Source organism: Capricornis sumatraensis, chromosome 5 (assembly GCF_032405125.1).
Source record: "Capricornis sumatraensis isolate serow.1 chromosome 5, serow.2, whole genome shotgun sequence".
Lineage (NCBI taxonomy): Eukaryota > Metazoa > Chordata > Mammalia > Artiodactyla > Bovidae > Capricornis > Capricornis sumatraensis.
In genome coordinates, this window is record NC_091073.1 from 31,338,407 (window position 1) to 31,363,347 (window position 24,941).

The window sequence follows — 24,941 nt, forward strand, 5'->3', positions numbered from 1 at the left end:
CACTAATTATTTTGATGAATGACCAGCAAGCAGATTTCCTTCTTTGCTTCACATGTCCTTAAGGCTCATCAGTGATTATCATGGTATTAGAGCAGTAGTGTTCCAAAACCTCACCATAAGCACTGGTTTCCAGATGAGGCTATTCTTGAAAGACTTAATTTAAGCTTTTCCACTTAGCATTTAGTGTGACTTATTTTGTACAATGACAAAGCTGCAGGTGTTAACAAAATCTAAGAGTTTAAAAATGTGCTTGTGGTATATTTAAAGTGACCAAAATAACTTTTTTTTAAGATTCAAAAATAAACTGTTGACATAAATCACAGAAATACCATTGCTTAAGAAATAAGATTTGTCGCATTTTATCATTTTCACTCAGAATGAAAGATCCTCTGTAATCTCGCCTGGTTTACCTTCCAGACTTCTGCACCCACCCTCTTTTCAGACCCTCTGCAGTCCAGCCTCAAGATGGATTTTTTCCCTACCTCTGTCTCTAATTCCTCCTTCGCATCTGATGTGTTTTTGTGTAGAGATGTGCCTTTTCCATCTTTTTATTCCAACATGGAGCTGAAACTCAGGACCTGGCAAGTGATGAGGGCTCAAGACATAGTTTCTTAGTGGCAGGTCCCTCAGAGAGCCTGAGGGGGTTTGTGGAGCATTCAAACACATCGTGTCCATCATGGGAAATTCAATGACTAGACTTGTTGGAATTTGTGGCTGGGCTTCCCAGACTGGTGATAAAAGCTGTGCTTAAACTTCCCTGGCACTGTGCTTGATGGAGAATGGGTGCAGCCTGAGTGGCAGGGGAACTGAGGTTCACAGACTTGGCCCACAGTGGATGAAGGTCAGAAGGGAAAAGGCAATTTTGAATGAATCACAAGGCATAACATATAGCTGCCCTTTCTGCTTAGATCTCTCTCCAACTCTTAGCTTCTTCAGGAGTTGTGGCAGAGCCCTGGGGAGAAGACACACATGGACAGTTAGTTCCTTTAGTCAGCAATGCAAGAAGGCAGCTCAGTTGGAAAGCTTAGTGGGAAGAATAAGATGCTTATAAAAATTGTTTGTATACCTGTCTCTCTGATTCCTCATACTTCCATACTGCAAAGCCTAAAGAAATTTCTAGAATCTGTGCTCTTCCTTAGAGTAACAAGGTAACAGTGTTTAAAGTGCCTTGTAACTTCTTAGAAGAGATTATTTCTCTGTAGGGTCTCTCAGATGGAAGAAACCAAATGTGACATTTCACAATCTGGGAAGGGGGAGGCATCTTGCTAATTGAGAAAACATTTCTATTCACAGTCTTTAGACTGAGATTTAGACTATACTATCCCCCAACTAACATCTGTTCTTGGTAAAGATAGCATGGCTAAATTCAACCCGTCCATTATTTAAAGGATGAGGCATGTCTCCATTTTACCTTGGTGGGTCTATGGAGAAGGAAATATCAGGAATTTTTACAACCTCATGACCACACCAACTATTCTTTTTATGTATAATAACTTATTCTTCCATACCTCCTGAAGGAAATCTGAAAGACTGAGCATTAATCTTAAAATACTGAGTAATTAATAAGAGTTTGAGACTGAGAAACCAACATTTCATAAGTTTGCATGTTTCACCTACAGCAGTCTCTCCCCACCAACTCCCTGCAAGATCAGTCTCAAGAGAAACATTCATGAGCATTATAAAACACAAAGAAACTATTCTCTTTGCACATCTGCATAATAAGTTGTCAATTTTCAACCCAGCTATATCTAAATGCTGACTTTGTTGTTGTTTGGTTGCTAAGTCATTGTCCGACTCTTTTGTGACACTGTGGACTGTTACCTTCCAGGCTCATCTGTCCATGGGATTTCCCAGGCAAGAATACTGGAGTGCCATTTCCTTCTCCAGGGGATCTTCTTGGCCCAAGGACTGAACCAGAGTCTCCTGCATTGGCAGGTGGATTCCTTACCACTGAGCTACCTGGGAAGCCCAAATGATGACTACCATATATGAAATACTTCCCTTCTTTCAGTCAAATATTGCCCATCTTTTAAAGCCCAAATTAAGTTCTGCACATTTGCCCTCCCTACCTTCTCTCACCCAAAGCTTATTAAATTTTTTAAGTCACAGTTCAGTTCAGTCGCTCAGTCGTGTCCGACTCTTTGCAACCCCATGAGTCGCAGCACGCCAGGCCTCCCTGTCCATCACCATCTCCCGGAGTTCACTCAGACTCACATCCATCGAGTCATTGATGCCATCCAGCCATCTCATACTTGGTCGTCCCCTTCTCCTCCTGCCCTGAATCCCTCCCAGCATCAGAGTCTTTTCCAATGAGTCAACTCTTTGCATGAGGTGGCCAAAGTACTGGAGCTTCAGCTTTAGCATCATTCCTTCCAAAGAAATCCCAGGGCAGATCTCCTTCAGAATGGACTGGTTGGATCTCCTTGCAGTCCAAGGGACTCTCAAGAGTCTTCTCCAACACCACACTTCAAAAGCATCAATTCTTCGGCGCTCAGCTTTCTTCACAGTCCAACTCACATCCATACATAACCACAGGAAAAACCATATCCTTAATGTCTCTGCTTTTGAATATACTATCTAGGTTGGTCATAACTTTTCTTCCAAGGAGTAAGCGTCTTTTAATTTCATGGCTGCAATCACCATCTGCAGTGATTTTGGAGCCCCCCAAAATAAAGTCTGACACTGTTTCCACTGTTCCTCCACCTATTTCCCGTGAAGTGATGGGACCAGATGCCATGATCTTAGTTTTCTGAATGTTGAGCTTTAAGCCAACTTTTTCACTCTCCTCTTTCACTTTCATCAAGAGGCTTTTTAGCTTCTCTTCACTTTCTGCCATAAGGGTGATGTCATCTGCATATCTGAGGTTATTGATATTTCTCCCGGCAATCTTGATTCCAGCTTGTGCTTCTTCCAGCCCAGCGTTTCTCATGATGTACACTGCATATAAGTTAAATAAGCAGGGTGACAATATACAGCCTTGACGTACTCCTTTTCCTATTTGGAACCAGTCTGTTGTTCCATGTCCAGTTCTAACTGTTGCTTCCTGACCTGCATAGAGATTTCTCAAGAGGCAGGTCAAGTGGTCTGGTATTCCCATCTCTTCCAGAATTTTCCACAGTTTATTGTGATCCACACAGTCAGAGGCTTTGGCATAGTCAATCAAGCAGAAATAGATGTTTTTCTGTAACTCTCTTGCTTTTTCGATGATCCAGTGGATGTTGGCAATTTGATCTCTGCTTTCTCTGCCTTTTCTAAAACCAGCTTCAACGTCAGGGAGTTCACGGTTCATGTATTGCTGAGGACTGGCTTGGAGAATTTTGAGCCTCACCCAAAGCTTATTAAATTTTTTAAGTCACAGTAGCATCCTCTTTTTTAACCTCTTTTTTAAAAAAACATTGTTGTCTGTATTTTATATCTATCTATCTGACAATGGCTCACGGACGCATTTGAAGAAGGCAATGGCACCCCACTCCAGTACTCTTGCCTGGAAAATCCCGTGGACGGAGGAGCCTGATAGGCTGCAGTCCATGGGGTCACAAAGAGTTGGACACGACTGAGTGACTTCACTTTCCTGCATTGGAGAAGGAAATGGGAACCCATTCCAGCGTTCTTGCTGAAGAATCTCAGGGACAGCGGAGCCTGGTGGGCTGCCATCTATGGGGTCGTACAGAGTCAGACACGACTGAAGCGACTTATCAGCAGCAACAGCAGCACGGACACAGTATGTGACTGGTTAGTCTTTCATTAAAAGCTTAGTTACCTTACCTACTGATTTGTCCATACTTGATTGGTTTAGACATACTGTAGTCCCAGGAGCTAGGAACTTGGGAGCTCTAGTCTACAAAAAATTTCAGGATAGTTTTTGGAAAGGAATAAATAAACACTTGGCAGGAGATGCCCGTCACTAACACTGTACACCTCAAAACACATTCTAGTGGGAATTTTTCAATGGTGTGCATTAATTTCTAATGTCTTTACATGGAATTCTACATAAATATGTAAAGCTTTATGTTTATTTGTTTCTTATTAAATTAGTTAATGTTCATTGTTGAAATTTTGAAAAGTGTGAAAAGGCATAAATGAGTACAAAAAAGTCACTTAATATCCTACTACTCATTTTGGCATACTTCAACATTTTTTGTTACATATTTGAGACTTTACACATAATTTCATATCCTGTTTTTCATTTAATGTTATAACATAAGGAATTTCCTTAGTCATTTAAAATACCTAGCAAACATTATTTTAAAAGCAAAAATGTATATTTCTTTGTTTCCTATCTCATTATATGAATAATTCATGCTAGTTATAGAAATTTCAAATAATGCATAAGTATATAGGGCAACAGTAATAAATACAGTGAAATGTAGTGTATATCCTTCCAGAATTTTGCTCTTGCATTTAAACATAAACTTGTAGGCATAAATACAGATAAAATGTATATACATAAACATGCAACCCTGAGATCACTCTTGGTATATAGTTGGGCAGCCTGTTTGTCACTTAATACATTTTAAAATATTTTGCTATCTATCATTTACATGTTTATGGTTCACTTCATTAAACAGCTACATGGTATTATATGGTAAAAGTTGTAATGATTATATAAAATTCCATTGAATAGGTGTATATAGTATACTTAATATCTCCTTGCTGCATATGCCCACTCTCCCATTGATGGAGACGTTGTTTTCTTAACCTTTAAAAATAATTCTAAATTAAAAATAATATTGTGATGAACATGTTTACCCATAAAGTGTGTCCACACAAAATTATTTCCTTAGTAGAGCCCCACTGTTGAAATTGCTGATTCAAGTAAGCTTAAGATTCCTGATAAATACTATAAACTTTCTATAGTTTTAAGAATTTCTTTGCTGTTCCTTATTTCATGTAAAATTCTTGCATTACCTACCCTTTAGTTTTTAAACTCATATCCTAAAAGCCTTTTCCATTTAAATCTGCAGTTCTGTCATTTTCATTGAAGATATTGGACATGCTTTTGTAAATTTGAATTCCCAAAAGACTACTGTATAGGTGGCTACTGTGTGTGAAATTTGCTTGTAGATTTATTTGATGGTATTTTTTTGGCAATTTGTCCTTTGTCAGACCTCTTGAGAAAGTTTATGACAATAAACACAATATAGCATACCTGACAATATGAACTTGGTCTTCAAAAACGGCATTAACTGGTTTCATTCTGTATTAGTATCTACCGAGAGATGAAGTTTTATTTAGGAAGGTACTCAAGCCTGAAGTCTTTTGCAATCTTATCTATGAGATGTGTGCATTCAGAGTTAAAATTTCGTGAGAACTTTGCTCAAGGAATCACTCTTCACCTCTGTTCAGTGCTAATTTACTTTACTTGTAAGCAACCAGAACGTAGTTGTACTATTTCTGTCTTAAGAACATATGCATGTTGTTCCATTAGTAGTAATATTTTCATCAGAATATTGTTGAACAGTAGCAAGTGATAACATTTGTAGGCAGTAATCAGAGGCTTGACAGCTTTTCTCATCACTAACATTCTTCCTTCTAGGAGGCGAGAGATGTAAATTGAATAGAACATTTCAGAAAGTGATTATTAGCTGATGTTAACTCAGATACCAAGTTGAAGTTGGATTACTCACTTTAAAAAAGAAAGTCATCTTCTGAGGTATCTTAAAGGCTTCATTTTATAGGTGACAGCCATAACAGAGTGGGGAATGAAATACAATTGTGCAAAATTTCTTATCTTTCACAGAGAAAATAGGAGTTATCATGTGTGAGTTTCTTCAGTTCCCTGCTATGCACCTAAAATTTATGAGAATCTATTGCATTTCCTTCTCTCTTTATCAGTTGTGAAGGAAGAAGAGCCTCTCCTCCTATCTAAAACTAAGCTCTCCCACCTCCTTGAGGAACTTTGTGCCTCTATCGGAACTTCTCTCTCATCTGCTCTTAACAGCCAAGCTTTTGAAAAATGCCATTTGGTTCCTTCTTCTTTTATTTTATTTTTTCAATGTTTAATTTTACTTTCCTGCCTAACTATACATCCGTTTTCCAACCACAGTTATATGAGGGAACTAAGCCACACAGTGTGTTCTCTTGGCTAACTCTGTTAGCCTACTTCATTTTGTATTCCAAGGCCAAATTTGCCTGTTACTCCAGGTATCTCTTGACTTCCTACTTTTGCATTCCAGTCCCCTATAATAAAAAGGACGTAATTTTGGGGTGTTAGTTCTAGAAGGTCTTGTAAGGTCTTCACAGAACTGTTCAACTTCAGCTTCTTCAGCATTACTGGTCGTGGCATAGACTTGGATAACTGTGTTATTGAATGGTTTTCCTTGGAGATGAACAGAGATCATTCTGTCATATTTGAGATTGCATCCAAGTACTGCATTTCAGACTCTTTTTGTTGACCCTGAGGGTTATTCCATTTCTTCTAAGGGATTCTTGCCAACAGTGGTAGATATAATGGTCATCTGAGTTAAATTCACCCATTCCAGTCCATTTTAGTTCACTGATTCCTAAAATGTTGATGTTCACTCTTGATGAAAGTGAGTTTGGTGTATTTGTTAACCTGGCCCCCTCCCTGGAGCATCATCAGGTGATGATGTTTCACAGCCAAATGATATACTCCTCCCAACACGGCCCTCTCTACAAGACTCTCCTCCTGGATCACAGGGACTGCATCCTATTCTTGGTTTGTAGGGTCTATTCTCCCTTTGGAAATTGCGCCTTAGTTAAACCTTACTTTCTTTCTGTTGTTCAGTTACTCAGTAGTGTCTGACTCTTGTGACCCCATGGACTTAAATTATCCTAGTTTGGGAGTACCACATGTTTGCCATTGGGACCTTAACTAAATTATAGTGGTTGGTAGTGGTTGTGATTCTCTCTGGCCACTTCCCTTGTAAAGAAGTCTCTCTTCCATGGTTTGGAAGTACTGGAGTAATGGAGTCTCCCTGCTGGTAGTACCTGGGTGCTTACTATTGGCTGTTGGTTCCTTAACTGTACTTGTAACTGTAAAGAGGCCTTCGCTGAACTGAGAAGAAAAAAGTGAAAGTGAAAGTCATGTCTGACTCTTTCCGACCCCATGGACTACGAAGTCCATGTAATTCTCCAGGCCAGAATACTGGAGTGGCTGCCTTTCCCTTCTCCAGGGGATCTTCCCAACTCAGGGATCGAACCCAGGTCTCCTGATTGCAGGCAGATTCTTCACCAGCTGAGCCACAAGGGAAGCCCAGGAATACTGGAATGGGTAGCCTATCCCTTCTTCAGGGGGTCTTCCTGACCCAGGAATCTAACGGGGGTCTTCTGGCAACAGCCATTAGGGAAGTTAGGAGGTCCAGGTTCATTTCCCTGCCTATGCAGCCACAGTGTCCTCTTTATATTTGCGGGCTTCCTTGATAGCTCAGTTGATAAAGAATCCGCCTGCAATGCAGGAGACCCCAGTTCGATTTCTGGGTCGGGAAGATCCCCTGGAGAAGGGAAAGGCTACCCACTCCAGTATTCTGGCCTAGAGAATTCCATGGACTGCATAGTCCATGGGGTCGCAAAGAGCTGGACAGGACCGAGTGATTTTCGTTTTTGCTGAACTATTCTGTTAAATACTTGTATGCTATTTCTGGCTAGAACTGTGATCAATACAGCAGACACTAAATAAATAGTGAATGAATGAATGAAACTTCCATTATCATTGTATTGTAATACCTTTGTTGCTTTTCTATTATTGCCTCAAGACTGAAAACCACTGAAGAGCAAAAGACTAATTACAGCCTTAGAACTTAGCATAATACTTCAACAAATAAGGTATGCTAGATAAAAGTTCCTGAATGCTGAATGAATTGGACTTAGAATCTGAATCTGGTTCTCGAGTTCATGAGCCATTTGACCTTGGCTTAGTCCTTTTAGGATGGTCGAGCAGTGTAGTGGTCTAAGGTGCTGCGTTCAGGTCTCTGTCTCCCCTGGAGGCACGGGTTCGAATCCCACTCCTGACAAGCCAGCCTTTGGACCTTCCTTCATGACTCAACTGGTAAAGAATCTGCCTGCAAGGCAGGAGACACAGGAGACATGGGTTCGATTGCTGGGTCAGAAAGATCCTGTGGAGGAGGTAATGGCAACTTACTCCAGTATTCTTGCCTGGAGAATCCCATGGACAGAGGAGCCTTGTGGGCTACAGTCCCTAGGGTCTGAAAGAGTCAGACACGACTGAGCATGCAAGCACTAGTCCCTTAGATTCTATAAAACATAAAGAACCTAAATGTATTTAATGTTAAAAATATTAATAGTTACTCCACATGGTAATAATATTTATCTTTTATGCTTATTATAAATTATAGAGATGCTTTTTAAATGTAAGAATTCACTTCAAAAGAGAATGATATATGCAAGCTATTGCTGTTCTAGAGGAAATAGTTGCTGGTCAATAAGTACCACAAATTCCTTCTTTTGTAAGTTGATTTGTAGCCCTTTTTACTTTCTTTTGTCAGAACATAAGGTCATCTGAACCATTTTCCTTGCTTATCATGAAAGCAGGAACTTTGTTTTCACCTGGGAGTATAAAGCCACTAAAATGCCTATGGATTTGTTTTTATTTCAGGGACTACAGCTCTGACTCTACTGGTGAAGGCATAATTTATTTCCTTTACCCCAACACTCTGAAAGGACAGCCTTTAAGACAAATGGGGTCATCTATAGGTAGGAGTCTATAGTAAAACCTTTACTAGATTACTGCATATCAGTCTTATTTGTGAAGTCATCAATCATTGGCTTGTCCTATCCAAGAAATGAATATAAGTTCACATATCTTTAATAGCATTTAGTTGTGTTATCTTGATTTTTCCTCTTGATTTGGTTATCTCCATGTTGGTTATTCATCCTCCCTTTCATAGTCTGGGCTCAGCCTACCTCTGTGATCCTTGGCTACACTGCTGGTTTGGCTTGAAAGGCAGGTGTGTGACAGCGAAGTTGTTATCACTAAACATAAAGATAATGAATGAGTTACAATCAAAATAACAATAGGAATAAATTAATAGTGCTGATATTGATGGAGCACTTACTTTGTGCCAGTACTAGGCAATTTACAGACAATAACCTACTTGATCTTGACAGCAACAATTATGAGATGAGGAAACTGAAGAACAGAAAGGTTGTGACATGTTTTTCAGATTGTAAGGAGTGAAGCCAGCCATGAATCCAGGAAATCTGACTCTAGAGTTCTTAACCACCTATGCCATGTTGCCTCTCATAATGATAGAAGAGTTAGGATTAAAATTAATATATGTGGTCATTGACTTTAAATCTAATATTCTGTTTCTTCCTCCCTTCTTTCAGCCTTCCTTCTTTTACCCCCTACTTAGGTTGCAGTTGTGTGTATTTTTGTATAACTTCAGTTAGTTATAAGAATGTTTTAAAACTTGTTATAAGCATAGAAAGAGCACTCACATATTTAATATGTAGAATCTTTAGCTAGATTTATGAAGTCTGGAGAAAATATTTACAAATAATTACAGTATTATTTTTTCTTTTTTAAGGAAGATATCATAACTAGCTCTGAGAGAAAGGTTGGTTTAGATATCCTTTGTTGAATGGTTCCTAATAACTAGATCAAAATTATTTCTAAATACCATGATAATGAGTCATGTGCAAATGAATGCTTTTAAGTGCTTAATAGTATCTGAATATATTTTTAAACAGTTTCCTGAAATTTTGTGGAAAATTTATTTGTTTAAAAAATACATTCTTTAGAGATAGTATAAACACTAGTGTGGCCTTCTTCTGACTAATTACAAATTCAGCTTTAGTGGAAGTGGAGTGTGAATTAAAGAAGTATTTTGCTTTCCCAATGCTCCTCATTCCATTTGGAAAAATTAAGGAGAGTAAGGAAAAGGTCATCTGATTCTTTTTAAACACATCATAGTATCTGGCAGCAACAGGGGGCATTCACTGAGTGTTGCCGACTGGTGAGGATGAAAGAACAGATGTGCCCCAGGAGTGCGTTTCCCAGTGTAGAGAGTCCCTTTCGGGGGATAAAATCACAGGAAATGGAAGCCACTTTACAAAAGAAAAAAAAGAAAAACAAAATGTTGGTTTGTAATTTTTTTTTCTGGTTGTTTTAGAATTTCCATTTTTAGATGAATTTCTCACTTGTGTGAATTTATGAAAGGCAAATTATGACTTCCAGTGTTTTTCTCTCAAGCTATCCACTCAGTTTTCCATTTTACATCCCTCAAATGATTCCATTCTGTTAGAAATGTTATATGCAATTCTGTATTTACACAAGGAGTGAATTGCCAGGGAGGGGTTGAGATTTGGGGAGTTTGGATCACAAGCATCTCTTATATTGCTTCCTGCATATACTACTCTTAATAAGATTAAGTTCGGCAGGTAACCTAACTTAACAGCAAAACTGAGCAACTTGGAATACAAAAATACTAGAAAGTAAGACAGACAAATGAAATTCTATTTGAAGAGGATCAATTAGAAGCATCAGTTAGATCAATATAGACACTTGATAAAATCCTCAAAATAAAGAGACTTGATAAAATCCTCAAAATAAAGGTCAAGATGCAGACATTAACATTCTAAAATACTCAATTTATTCAGTCAATTTTATTGCATGTCTACTATGTACCAAATACTGTTCTAGATGGTTAGGTACACAACACCGAATAGGATAAAAATCTCTAACCTTGTGGAGTTTGCATCAAGCAGAAGTGGAGGGGAGATGTATAGTACTCAAATAAATAAGTAAAAATGCAGTACTTCAAATAGAAATAAGGAAGGAAGGGAGATTAAAAAAATGACAGAATGTGAGGGGTGTTCAATTTTAGTAAGTGACTTGTGAATAACTAACTCACATGATGGGATGTGTGGAGCATATATTTGGGAGAAGAGCATTGCTACAAAGGAAATACCAAGTGCAGAGGGTCTGGGCAGTATTGTGCCTAGCATGCTCAAGGGAGGCATAGTGTTAAAAGACATGAGGTCAGAAGAAGTCAGTGGGAAGTAGATCAGTTATCTAGGGATCTTGCAGGCCACTGTTAAGACTTTGGCTTTTATTTATTCTGGTTTCTCTCTTGAAAATAAGTTGTAGTATGACAAGAGTACAAGCAGGGAGACTAGTTAAGAGGCTAATGAAATGATCCAAGTGGGAGGTAATGACAGCTTGAAGGAATGGTGTAGGTGGTGAGACAGGATCAAATTCTGGATGTATTTTGAAGGTAGAGACACCGGGATTTTGCTAATGGGTGGGAGATAGTTTATGAAAGAAAGAGTGAAATTAAACATGAATCCAAGTATTTGGCTTGAGTAGTTGGGAGTTTGGGAGTTGGGAAAAACTCCAGTAAATGGATTGCAGAGGGAGGATGGGACGCTTGGTTTTGGACATTTAAATGAGCTTGTTGAATAGCAGGTACAAAGGTTACAATGAGGGAAGAGATGGGGGCTAAGGTATACATTTGAAAATCATTCATATATGCTGCTGCTGCTGCTAAGTCGCTTCAGTAGTGTCCGACTCTATGCGACCCCAGAGACAGCATATAGGTAGTTTTAAATAGATAAGAATGGATTTGTTCATGAAATAAAATTCCCAGTTCCAGTGCTTTTGTCTTTTCTGATGGTGATGGTGTAAACAAGTTGATTTTACTTGTTTACTCTGACACACTTCAAGTTGGTCTGTTGATCACATTGAGCACAGATCCTTTCTCTACTTTAGCTTTCAACTTCAACCATCATCTTCTTCCCTGTGAAAACTGTTTGTTGCAGTAGGGCTGACCACTAGTGAGCACTACTGAGCCTTCCAACCCAAGGCCCCTAGGAGAGAGTACTACTCACACTTTGTTGCAGTTCAAAACAAAATAAAACATAGCAGAAAACATCCAACTCCAGAACATACTGGCAAATGATGAAAACGTTTATTTCAGATTTTGTGATTTGACAGAGAAGAAGGTTGACAGTGCACACTGTACAGATGAAATATAATAAAAATCTCCTCCTTTGCTCTTGCCCCTCAGTTTTTCTTAGGCTACCAGCTGTCACATCTTCATTCTTCTCCCCCACCCCCTTCACTATTTCTCAGAACTCCCCTTACTATCCAAATAATTCACTTTTGATTTTAGGCTTGTTTACTCTTCACCCTCCACAAAGCAAAACCCCTATCTACATTTAACCAAATCTATTTCTTCTACAAAGCAGTTCTGCAACCTTCTATTGAAACTCATGTTTGTCTTTTAGGTGACTAGCTGTCCATATCAAAGTACTTATCCAAAGTACTCTACCAAAAACCCCAGGTCTTTTTAAGTGTGTGTGTTTTTGCCTGTGTGTATGTGTGTGTGTGAAAGGGAGGTAGAGAGAAAAACAGAAAACAGAGAATAGAGGAAAGAAAGAGACTGGGTCTTGAAGAGGTAACTCTCCAAATCAATGCACATTTGTTCCCTCGTTTGGATAAGAACTACAATGTATGCTGAGAATGTATTATTTTTATTTGGTCATAATTTGAATAAGGAACAATATAAAATGCCAAGAAAATTTTGATCATATCTTCACAATCTTTTTACTAATCTTTACCATCCTATTACTTATTCATGTTAATATAATTATTTTCAAACTCTCTTCCTCTGCCATATAAATATGCATCACTGGATAATTGGATATAAACCAGTATATGTTCTATTTTAACATTTTCCCTTATACTAGTCTTCTCTACTATCATGGATACTGCACTGTGCTGTCCAAATCTCCTGTTCAGAACAGAGGGACTCATTTCCTCAGATGATGGGAAGAACTGTTCTCTGTTAAAGAGAACCTTCTTACTCAAATTCCGTGCCTTTGAAATAAGGATAAAAATGGCTCAGGTTCCTCACCCCAACTCAGAACAACTGGAAAGGGCCATCCCAGCTGCAGGGCTCTCTCTGTGCAGTCAGCCAGGACCGAGTTGTGGCTTCATTGCAGCCTGACTTCCTCTGCTATCTTGCTGCCTTCTCTTCCCCTCAAGCGGTTTGATCCTGAGGGCTGTGCCTATCACACACTAATCTCTGTCTCAGTGTCCGTTTTCTGGAGAAGCTGACCGCAACATTCCCTCCTGGTCACCTCCTACCAGAATATTTGAGACTGAGAATTTTTTTCACAGCTCTTCTTGAGCTGCCTGCCCTCAGCTGCTCCTCCTGGTCCTGTGCTTCCCTCTGTCTCCTCTCACTCTGCTGTGAGCCACTTTCTGAACCATGTTGTTGCTCTCTCGCAGCAGGTGCTCCTCTCGAGCATTCCATGTGGGATAGACACCATCCCCTTTACTATCTTATTTTCATTCCCTGCAATAGCCACCCACACCAGGCTACAAGGATATATCGGAATTATTGAAGCATTGTAGGCAACTGGAAGCTTGAGTTCTTATATTCTTTGTTTTCAAATCCTTGTCTTTCTCTCCCCCTGCCCCCCAAACACACACTCTGCAATAAGCATTTCCATTTTCAGACATTCATAGTACATCTCTTCTTTTTCTTTTAGGGAAATCTCACTCTCAACCTACAAGATTTCTGGAATCTCTCCTTCAGAGGTCATATCCCGTTTCCAGGGAATGTTAATTCAGTCCTAAAGTCTGGGTATCACCTGGACAGTCTCCTTGGGTGCTGGCATTTCAAATCTGTCTACACACAGTGTAGTTATCAATGTAATATACAGATCTGTCTCCTCAGTTTCCCCAGTCACCTGGTGGTTCATTATTAAATCATCTCCTAAGGGCAAATGAAAATTTCCAGAGCTAGTATTATCTACCTCTGTACTCTGCAGTATTGTATCCACCAGCCAGTTCCACTTAGAGGTATCTGTTACTTCCAATTCTTGAGTTGTGAGTTGATGTATCTCTGGTTTTTGTTTTCTCTTGGCTTCTAAATCAGTTATAATTCATCCGCCTTGTTTCCACTCAGAAATTGTGCTGCTGTCATCATCTTTCCCATTCTTTTTGTACTCTGGATTTATGCTTTAAAAATCTTTGTTGTCATTTTAATGGGGTTTTAGGCGAACCCGTGACAAATACATGTTCAATTCACTGTATTTAACTCAAAATTCCAAATAGAGTATTCTCAAACAGTTAAAGTTTGTCTCATAGACCTTAGATTTATATTAAAATTGTAGGAAACTCATTATTATGAAATATAGGAATTAATCTCTAAAAGAATTTGTTGTAGGATAAATATTTTGGCTACCATTGAGGTTAAATCATATTGAAATAGGAGGAAAGAGGATTTTGTATAATTCCATATGAAATATATTAAAATAACATTTCAATATAAGGATTTGTGAATATAGCCTATCAGTTCTTCTAAAATTCCCCAGTCCTTTCTGGGGAAGGCTTCTTCATCTTTTTAAACTTCTAAGTAAGAAAAGTAGTCAGGAAAGAATATTTTCCCAAGTAAGCTTTTACTTAACATTAATTTATATCTCTGTGACCTATTTTTTAACCTGTTTTTATCAGGCTATAAAGTAGCATATTTTAAAAATCATGGATGAATTTCATATTTAGAGATTTTAAAAAATGCCTTTATTCCCAGTAAGCCAAAGAGTTAAGAAAAATAGCACTTTGTTCTTAAGTATTAAAGGGACAAGTCTGAGCAAGACCCAAAGCAGTGGGCAAAAAGACACATAATTTAATAAACATATTACAAATCCAAAATGCTTTTTTAAAGCACTGAAGTTTGCAATTGTTATGAGATGAGTAACACCCCATAAAATATAGTTGTTGATTTCTATTTTCAAGGGTTTTCAACAGACACTAGAAAGTTTTTATTCCAGAGCCAAAGATCAAAGTCTTTTCTTAATTGAATTATAATCAATATATAGTATTACATTAGTTTCAGGTGTACAACATAGTGATTTGATATTTTTATACATTACAAAATGATGGTCCATGATAAATCTAGCTAACATCTGCCATCATACAGAATTGTTTTAATGTTACTGACTGTCTTCCCTATTCTGTACATTCCATACCCATATGTACTTATTTTATAGCTGGAACTTTATATCTCTTAATCCCTTTCACCTATTTCATCCAACCCCTAACTCCTTTCCCCTCTGGCAACTACAAGATTATTCTCTGTATCTGTGAGTCTGTTCTCACTTTGTTTTGTTTGTTCATTTATTTTGCTTTGTAGATTCCACATATAAATGAAATCATATGGTATTTGTCTATCTTCTAGGTCCATCTATGATTTTGCAAATGGCAAGATTAATTCTTCGTTTTATGACTGAGTAATACTTCATTGGATATGTATATCACATCTTCTTTATCTGTTTATTTATTGATGGACACGTCAGTTGCTTCCATATTTTGGCTATTGTAAATAATGCTGCAATGAATGTAGGGATACATATGTCTTTTCAAATTAGTGTTTTTGTATTCTTTGAATAAATACTTGAAGTAGAATTGCTGGATTGTATGGTAGTTCTAGTTTTAGTTTTTTGAGGAGCTTCCATACTGTTTTCCATAGTGGCTGCACCAATTTACATTCCCACCAAGGTACACTAGTGTTCCCCTTTTCTCCACATCCTTGCTGACACTTGTTTCTTGTCTTTTTGATAATAGTTATTCTGACAGGTGTGAGATAATATCTCATTGTGGTTTGATTTGCATTTTCCTGATGATTAGTGATGTTGAGCATCTTTTTATGTGCCTATTGACCATCTGAATGTCTTCTTTGGGAAAATGTCTACTCAGATCCTCTGCCCATTTTTAATTGTGTTTCTTATTTCTTTGATATTCAGTTGTATGAGTTCTTTATACATTTTTTATATCAATCCCTTATTAGATATATAATTAGAAATATCTTTTATTCAGTAGGTTGCCTTTTTGTTTTACTGATGACTTTTTCACTGTGTGAAAGCTTTTTTAATTTTAGCTTTGTAGTAGTTACATTTGCTTATTTTTGTTTGTGTTGCCCCTGCCTAAAGAGACATATGCAAAAAAAAATTGCTCACACTAATGTCAAAGAGAGTACTGCGTATATTTTCTTGTTGAACTTTTATGGTTTCAGGCCTTACATTTAATTCATTTTGAGTTTTTTTTTAATATAATGTAAGAAAGTGATCCAGTTTCATTCTTTTGCATGTAGCTGTCTAGTTTTCCATTTATTGAAAAGACTGTATGTTCCCCATTATATTGACTGTATAAGCATAGGTTTATTTTTGGGCTCTTTGTTATGTTCCATTGATCTATGTGTCTATTTTTGTGTCAGTACCATACTGTACTTTGATTACAGTAGCTTTGTAGCAAATTTGAAATCAGGGAGCATGATACCTCTAGCTTTGTTCTTTTTTCTCAAGATTGCTTTGGCAATTCGGGGTCTTTTGTGGTTCCCATATAAATTTTAAAATTATTTGTTCTAGTTCTGTGAAAAATGTCATTGGCATTTTGATAGAAATTTCATGAAGCTCTGGATTGCTCTGGATAGTATGGATATTTTAAAAATACTGATTCTTTCTTTTTTTGAATACTGATTCTTTCAATCCATGAACACAGTATATCTTTCCATTTATGTTGTCTTCGATTTCTTTTATTAATGTCTTAACAGTTTTCAGAGTACAGGTCTTTCACCTTCTTGGTTAAATTTATTCTACACACACACACACACACACACACACACACAAAGCACATTTCTTTTTCTTTCCTAATTGCTGTGGCTAGGACTTCTATACTGAATAAAAATGGCAATCCTTGTCTTAGAGGAAAAGCTTTCAGTTTTTCACTGTTGAGTATGATATTAGCTGTAGATTTGTCATATATGACCTTTTTATTGCCTCTACCTAGTCTGTTGATTTTTTAAAAATCATAAATGGATGTTGAAATTAGTCAAATGCTTTTTTCTACCTCTGTTGGGATAATTATATGCTTTTTGCCTTTTGGTTTCTTACTTTGATTTATCATGTTGATTGACTTGAATATATTAAAGATCCTTGTAGCCTTAGAATTAATCTCACTTTATCATATTGTGTGAACCTTTTAATATATTGTTGAATTGATTTGTTAAGATTTTGTTGGGGCTTTTTGCATCTGTGTTCATCAAGGATGTTTTTGGCCTACAATTTTCTTTTTTGTAGTGTATCCGTCTGGTTTTGGTATCAGGGTAATGCTGGCTTTGTAAAATAAATTTGGAAGTATTTTCTCCTCTTTAATTTTTGGGGAACAATTTGAGAGAGTTAGATATTAAATTTTTACATGTTGGGTAGAATTTACCTGTGAAGCCATCTAGACTTTTGTTTCTTGAGAGTTTTCTGATCATGGATTCAGTTCTTTTACTAGTAATTGGTCTATTCAGATGTTGTTTCTTCATGATTCACTCTAAGAAGATTGTATGTTTCTAGAAACTTATCTTCTAGATTGTTTAATTTGTTGTCTAGTTATTCATGGTATGCTTTTATGAAGTGGAATTTCTCATTTCTGATTTTATTTGGTTTCTTTTTTTCAGTTTTATTTATATTTTCAAAGAACCAGTTCTTGGTTTTATTGATTTTTTTTGTTTTTCTATTGTTTCTTTTGTTTCTATTTCATATCTGATCTTTATTCTTTTCTTCCTTCTATTAATTTTCGGCTTTGTTTTTTTCTAGTTCCTTTAAATATAAAGTTAAGTTGTTTATTTGACATTTTTCTTATTTCTTAAAATAAGCCTTTATTGGTATGAATAGCTCTCTTAGAACTGTTTTCACTGTGTCCTGTGGATTTTTTTTCTTTCTGCTTCCATTTTATATCTTAAGGTATTTGATCAACTATTTCTATGTCATTATTTCCTACTGCACTTGCAAGCTTCCTCAGTCCTTTAAAAAAATAATTTCATATATTTATGCATCTATTTTTTGCTTTCCTGGGTTGTTGTTGCTTTGTGCATGTCTCCTCCAGTTGCAGCGAGTGGGAGCTACCGTCTAGCTGTGCGCAGGCTTCTGATTGCAGTGGCTTCTCTCGCTGTAGAGCACAGGCTGTAGGAGCACAGGCTTCGGGAGTGGCGGCGCACAGTCTCACTAGTTGTGGCTCAGGGGCTCTAGAGCACATGGGCTTCAGTAGTTGCAGCACTGAGGCCTGGTAGTTGCAGCTCGAAGGCTCTAGAGCGCAGGCTCAGTAGTTGTGGCGCACAGGCCCTCACTCTTGAAGTAGTGGCTTTTCTGTGTGACCCAGAAGCACAATCTCTCCTGGCCCACACCATGCCACGGTATGGGCATTCTTTGTGTGGGCTGCACGCACTTGCTCTCTGTGTTAGGGCCATGGCTACTGTGCTGCAGTGAGGGGAGGGCTCAGGGCACCTACCCAGGCAGATTAGGGCTTGGCTGCTGCAGGGAGGGAATTGTCTTAGTGTGCTTGCTGACCCAGTTGTGGCCTGTCCGCTGTGTAGGGAGGTTGGATCTCATCAGGATACTTGCCTGTCATGACTCTGTTAAGAAGAACTCCCTGATTCAGTCTTGATGTGCTCCTGTTGTTGGGGGTTTGCTGAAGCCTCTCAGTGTTCCAAAGAGAAAAATCTTATTTAGCACTTAGTTTCAGGCTCATTGGATGCCAGACCCTCAGGCAGCAGCTTTTAAAGTATGCATCCTGTGGGGCCATCGTCTTAATCCCAGCTGGCCTCCAGACGGGAGATCTGGAGGTGTACCCTGGGAACAGTTGCAAAAATTGGGGTTTCTGAAAAGTGTATAAGCTCCTTTCTGAGGAGTCTTCATACAGCTAATGGGGTGTGGAAGGATGGTATCTCCCTGCTTATGTTTCCTAAAAGCACCTCCTTACCCTCCAGATGAGTGCATAACTTTAAGTCTGTCCTGCAGGGTAAAACTTCAGGCTAAGTAGAAAGTAGTGCCCTAGGAGTGGTGGCCTGCCAAGAACCAACATTATTACAGTTGTGTAGAGCTCAGAAAAGCCGGCCTCCTTGGTCACCAGGCCCAAGAGATCAAGGTGTATCCCCTGAGTGAATTTCATTCACCTGCTCGTTTTAGCCAAGCTTCCCCAGTGGCTCAGATGGTAAAGAATCTGCCTGCAATGTGGGAGACCTGGGTTCCATCCGGGATCAGGAAGATCCCCTGGAGAAGAGAATGGCAACCCGCTTCAGTATTCTGCCTGGAGAATTTCATGGACAGAAAAGCCTGCTAGCTTTAGGTAGGTAGCTGGAGCATATAGGGGCCAGGATTTGTTCTTTTGTTTAGAAAGGCAACTAGAAAATGGTTTAACTATTTACATCCACCAACTTCAGCTGTCGACCATGAGAATGCCTTGCCTCTGCACCCGTGTTGGCTTTAGGCAAAGGATGGGAGAACGCCAGCCCCAGCTGGGGGAGGGGAGTTTCGAGTTGGCAGACTTGAGCTAGGAAGAAGGAGAAAACCACAACTGTTCAAGCCCACCTGTTCCAGCCAGGAAGTGGGGGAGTGCTGCAAGCCACTGGAGCTCTCTGGCTTCAGCAGCATGGTAGGGTAGTGCCCATGATCTATTGCTTGCCCCTGTGTCCTGGCTGCCTGCCTGTACTGGTTAGATAGGAAAGTAACATCAGTGTCTGGCAGTGTCTCAGTCTCTGGGGAGTGTTTCCAGCATGCCCATCTCTCTAACCGATTCTTCATATTCACAGATGTCTCTATCACTTTTCAAGCTGCTGTTGTTTTGCAGGGTCTTGGAGTGAGTGAGGTTGCATGGGAGCCCTTTAAGATGAGAGTCTCGGTGTCCTATAGGATTTTAGCATCCTTGGATGGCAGCCTCATTGGTTTTCTAAGCCAAGCATTTTGGGTGCTCTTCTCTCTTGTATAGATTTTGGGGGGTGGGGTGGCTGATATTGGGTGCCAAGGCCTTGCTTCTTTAAGAGAAGCCCTTGTCTGGTGAGATTCCCTCCCTATTGGGTGTCAGGGCATGGGTTCTTGGTAAGAGTGCTTCTCTGCCTCTCCTACCCAACTTGATGTCATCCTTTTTATTCTTTGTTGTGGAGCAGGTGTTCAGCTAGCTCTCAGGTTTTTTTCAGAGGGGATCAATACACGTGTGGGTATATGTTTGTTGTGTCCATGGGAGGAAGTAAGTTCAGGATCTTTCTGTGTCTCCATTTTGAACAGCCTCCTCTAAACTCTCTTTTTGAAGAGGAGGAGGATATTATTGGTGGGACTGGGGATTTACCATTCTCTGGATTCATTCAAGAAAAGTCAGTTTCTTTAAGATAAAAGCATCCAGAAGAGGTATTAGTGGTGCAAAAGTAATTGTGGTTTTGCTTTGTTGAATTTGCTGTTTGATATTGGGAGAATTTTTTCCCTTTTCTTCATAAATGGTGACATTTCTTATTCTTCCAATTCTCTTAATATCTTATTATGGTGTTAGACCATCTATTCTAAATTTGCCTTTGGAGTTGGGTTTGAAGACTGACCGGAATATTATTTTCTTCAGTCATGTCACCTAAAAACACACTATAATGGAAAGAATGTTTTTTTGTCACAAGTATTTAAAAAACAGATTACTTTTTGCTCTGTAATTCACATGTTTTACATGGAGGATCCACTTTCATGCACCCTGTTTCTTGTCACATCAATACTAATCTTAGATTGTGTTAGATAAGCCCATTGAAGATACATATGTATATTTTAAGTTGAAACACACACACAGTGGTGTTTCCTTTTTCAATAAGGCTAAAACTTGGAGGAATACACACATTCCACTTGTTGGGTGGGAAAATCTAGTGTTCTTGATAAGTGTCTTAGAGTTTTGGTTTGGTGAGCTCCCTCATGTACCTTAAAACAACTATCCAACCTTACTCTTGTGATGATGAAATAGCTATATGGTAGCTGCAAACAGAGCATTTTGTGGTTGACTAATTTAAAACCTGATCCTTAGTACAGGTGGTGGTTAGCCTATATTACAGCGCAAGCAGGAAAACAGGTGGCAAAACCAAAGGAGAAAAGAGGGATTGAGTCACTCTTCTTATAGAGATGTGGACAGTGTGAGAGGAGGCAACAAGTTGTAGAGAAGTACATACAGCTCAGAAATAGCAACAGTCCTTAATGTCCCACAGCCTGAGGTGTTGAGGGGTGAAAGCATTTGAGCAGAACCCTATGAGAGCTGCATCTGTGGGAGCTGCTGGCTACAGAAGAATGAGATCCCTGCCATATTACGGCTCATTAGGCAGAGTGGAAGTGGTCAGACCAAGTATGGTGTGACTTCTTTCTCTGAGCTTCCTACAAACAAAAGCCAGCCAGTAGTCCAAAGGCAAGAAAGACCAGGTGATGCAGTCTGCAGAGGCCAGTCTTCTGGGCACAGAGCCAGACTGAGAATAACAGTGGGCCTGGAAAGAATGGATAAAATATTTCCTTTAAACTGAAAATGTGATCTGATTACTGTGAGACTGAAATTCCAATGAGATAAAATGGAAAAAATGTGACTCAGTAAAACTCAGATACTGATTACCGATTACACAAGGGACAGATGATGAAGAGCAGGGTATAAATGAACAGTTAAGAATGGAACCCAAAATAAACTGACACATTTAATAATGTACTCAGTCAATATTTTGTTCATTTATTTATCCATTCAGTCATCTGTTTGTCTATTCAAGGTGAGTGGTTTACCATAAATTGTGATATATAGTCAAAGCCTAATTTAATTAAAAACAAAACTCCTCTTTTTTTAGTGTATCAGAGGGCCAGGATTAGAACTCTGGAATAATAGGGATAAAACAAATACAGTTGACCCTTGAACAACACAGGTTTGAATGGTGCAGGTCCACTTATATGCAGAATTTTTCCAATAAATATGTAGTACAGTACCATGTGACCCAAGCTTGGTTGAATCTGTGGGTGTGGAATCAAGGATGGGAGTCCACCTGTAAAATTATACATGGATTTTCAGCTACATGGGGTTGGCGCCCCTAATTCTCCTGTTCCTCAAAGGTCAGCTGTATACAACATTTTATGTGATAAGTTTATGTGTTCTCAGTCCAGATGCAGATGCACTGGGACAATGCTTTGTTGAGGAGCTAGAGAAAAGAAAGAAAGAAAAAGAAGGAGAGGCAGCTGTAAACTGTGGACTATCACTTTGTGTGTTACTTCAGCAAACTGGTTAGGAGCTGGGTTCTGAAGGCGGACTGCCTGTGTTTGAATTTAGCCTCCAATTCACACGTTAGCTCTAGGGTTTCAGCATTAATTACATTTTCTCTATCTCCATTTCCTCTTCTTTAATGGAGATAACTATTAGTACCCAAATTTTAGGATTGTCATAACAATTAAATGGGACAGTCTATGTACTAGTACCTAGCCTAATGCTTGGTGTATAGGAAATCCTTAATAAATATTATTATATTCAATTCAGTTCAGTCGCTCAGTCGTGTCCAACTCTTTGCAACCCCATGAATCGCAGCACGCCAGGACTCCCTGTCCATCATCAACTCCCGGAGTTCACTCAGACTCACATCCATCGAGTCAGTGATGCCATCCAGCCATCTCATCCTCTATCGTCCCCTTCTCCTCCTGCCCCCAATCCCTCCCAGCATCAGAGTCTTTTCCAGTGAGTCAACTCTTCACATGAGGTGGCCAAAGGACTGGCACTTCAGCTTTAGCATCATTCCTTCCAAAGAAATCCCAGGGTTGATCTCCTTCAGAATGGAATGGTTGGATCTCCTTGCAGTCCAAGGGACTCTCAAGAGTCTTTTCCAATGCCACAGTTCAAAAGCATCAATTCTTCAGTGCTCAGCCTTCTTCACAGTCCAACTCTCACATCCATACATGACCACAGGAAAAACCATTGCCTTGACTAGACAGACCTTAGTCAGCAAAGTAATGTCTCTGCTTTAGAATATACTATCTAGGTTGGTCATAACTTTTCTTCCAAGGAGTAAGCGTCTTTTAATTTCATGGCTGCAGTCACCATCTGCAGTGATTCTGGAGCCCCCCAAAATAAAGTCTGACACTGTTTCCACTGTTTCCCCACCTATTTGCCATGAAGTGATGGGACCGGATGCCATGATCTTCGTCTTCTGAATGTTGAGCTTTAAGCCAACTTTTTCACTCTGCTCTTTCACTTTCATCAAGAGGCTTTTTAGTTCCTTTTCACTTTCTGCCATAAGGGTGGTGTCATCTGCATATCTGAGGTTATTGATATTTCTCCCGGCAATCTTGATTCCAGCTTGTGCTTCTTCCAGTCCAGCGTTTCTCATGATGTACTCTGCATATAAGTTAAATAAGCAGGGTGACAATATACAGCCTTGACGCACTCCTTTTCCTATTTGGAACCAGTCTGTAGTTCCATGTCCAGTTCCAACTGTTGCTTCCTGACCTGCATACAGATGTCTCAAGAGGCAGGTCAGGTGGTCTGGTATTCCCATCACTTTCAGAATTTTCCACAGTTTATTGTGATCCACACAGTCAAAGGCTTTGGCATAGTCAATCAAGCAGAAATAGATGTTTTTCGGGAACTCTCTTGCTTTTTCCATGATCCAGCGGATGTTGGCAATTTGATCTCTGCTTCCTCTGCCTTTTCTAAAACCAGCTTGAACATCAGGAAGTTCACAGTTCACGTATTGCTGAAGCCTGGCTTGGAGAATTTTGAGCATTACTTTACTAGCATGTGAGATGAGTGCAATTGTGCAGTAGTTTGAGCATTCTTTGGCATTGCCTTTCTTTGGAATTGGAATAAAAACTGACCTTTTCCAGTCCTGTGGCCACTGCCGAGTTTTCCAAATTTGCTGGCATATTGATGTAGCACTTTGACAGCATCATCTTTCAGGATTTGAAACAGCTCAAGTGGAATTCCATCACCTCCACTAGCTTTGTTCGTAGTGATGCTTTCTAAGGCCCACTTGACTTCACATTCCAGGATGTCTGGCTCTAGATTAGTGATCACATCATCATGATTAGCTGGGTCATGAAGATCTTTTTTGTACAGTTCTTCCGTGTATTCTTGCCACCTCTTCTTAATATCTTCTGCTTCTGTTAGGTCCATACCATTTCTGTCCTTTATCGAGCCCATCTTTGCATGAAATGTTCCCTTGGTGTCTCTAATTTTCTTGAAGAGATCTCTAGTCTTTCCCATTCTGTTGTTTTCCTCTATTTCTTTGCATTGATCGCTGAGGAAGGCTTTCTTATCTCTTCTTGCTATTCTTTGGAATTCTGCGTTCAGATGCTTGTATCTTTCCTTTTCTTCTTTGCTTTTCGCCTCTCTTCTTTTCACAGCTATTTATAAGGCCTCCTCAGACAGCTATTTTGCTTTTTTGCATTTCTTTTCCATGGGGATGGTCTTGATCCCTGTCTCCTGTACAGTGTCACGAACCTCATTCCATAGTTCATCAGGCACTCTATCTATCAGATCTAGGCCCTTAAATCTGTTTCTCACTTCCACTGTATAATCATAAGGGATTTGATTTCTGTCATACCTGAATGGTTTAGCGGTTTTCCCTACTTTCTTCAATTTGAGTCTGAATTTGGTAATAAGAAGTTCATGATCTGAGCCACAGTCAGCTCCTGGTCTTGTTTTTTTTTTTTGACTGTATAGAGCTTCTCCATCTTTGGCTGCAAAGAATATAATCAATCTGATTTCGGTGTTGACCATCTGGTGATGTCCATGTGTAGTTTTCTCTTGTGTTGTTGGGAGAGGGTGTTTGCTATGACCAGTGCATGTTCTTGGCAAAACTCTATTAGTCTTTGCCCTGCTTCGTTCCACATTCCAAAGCCAAATTTGCCTGTTACTCCAGGTGTTTCTTGACTTCTTACTTTTGCATTCCAGTCCCCTATAATGAAAAGGACATCTTTTTTGGGTGTTAGTTCTAAAAGGTTTTATAGGTCTTCATAATACCGTTCAACTTCAGTTTCTTCAGCGTTACTGGTTGGGGCATAGACTTGGATAACTGTGATACTGTATGGTTTGCCTTGGAGACGAACAGAGATCATCCTGTCGTTTTTGAGATTGCATCCAAGTACTGCATTTTGGACTCTTTTGTTGACCATGATGGCTACTCCGTTTCTTCTGAGGGATTCCTGCC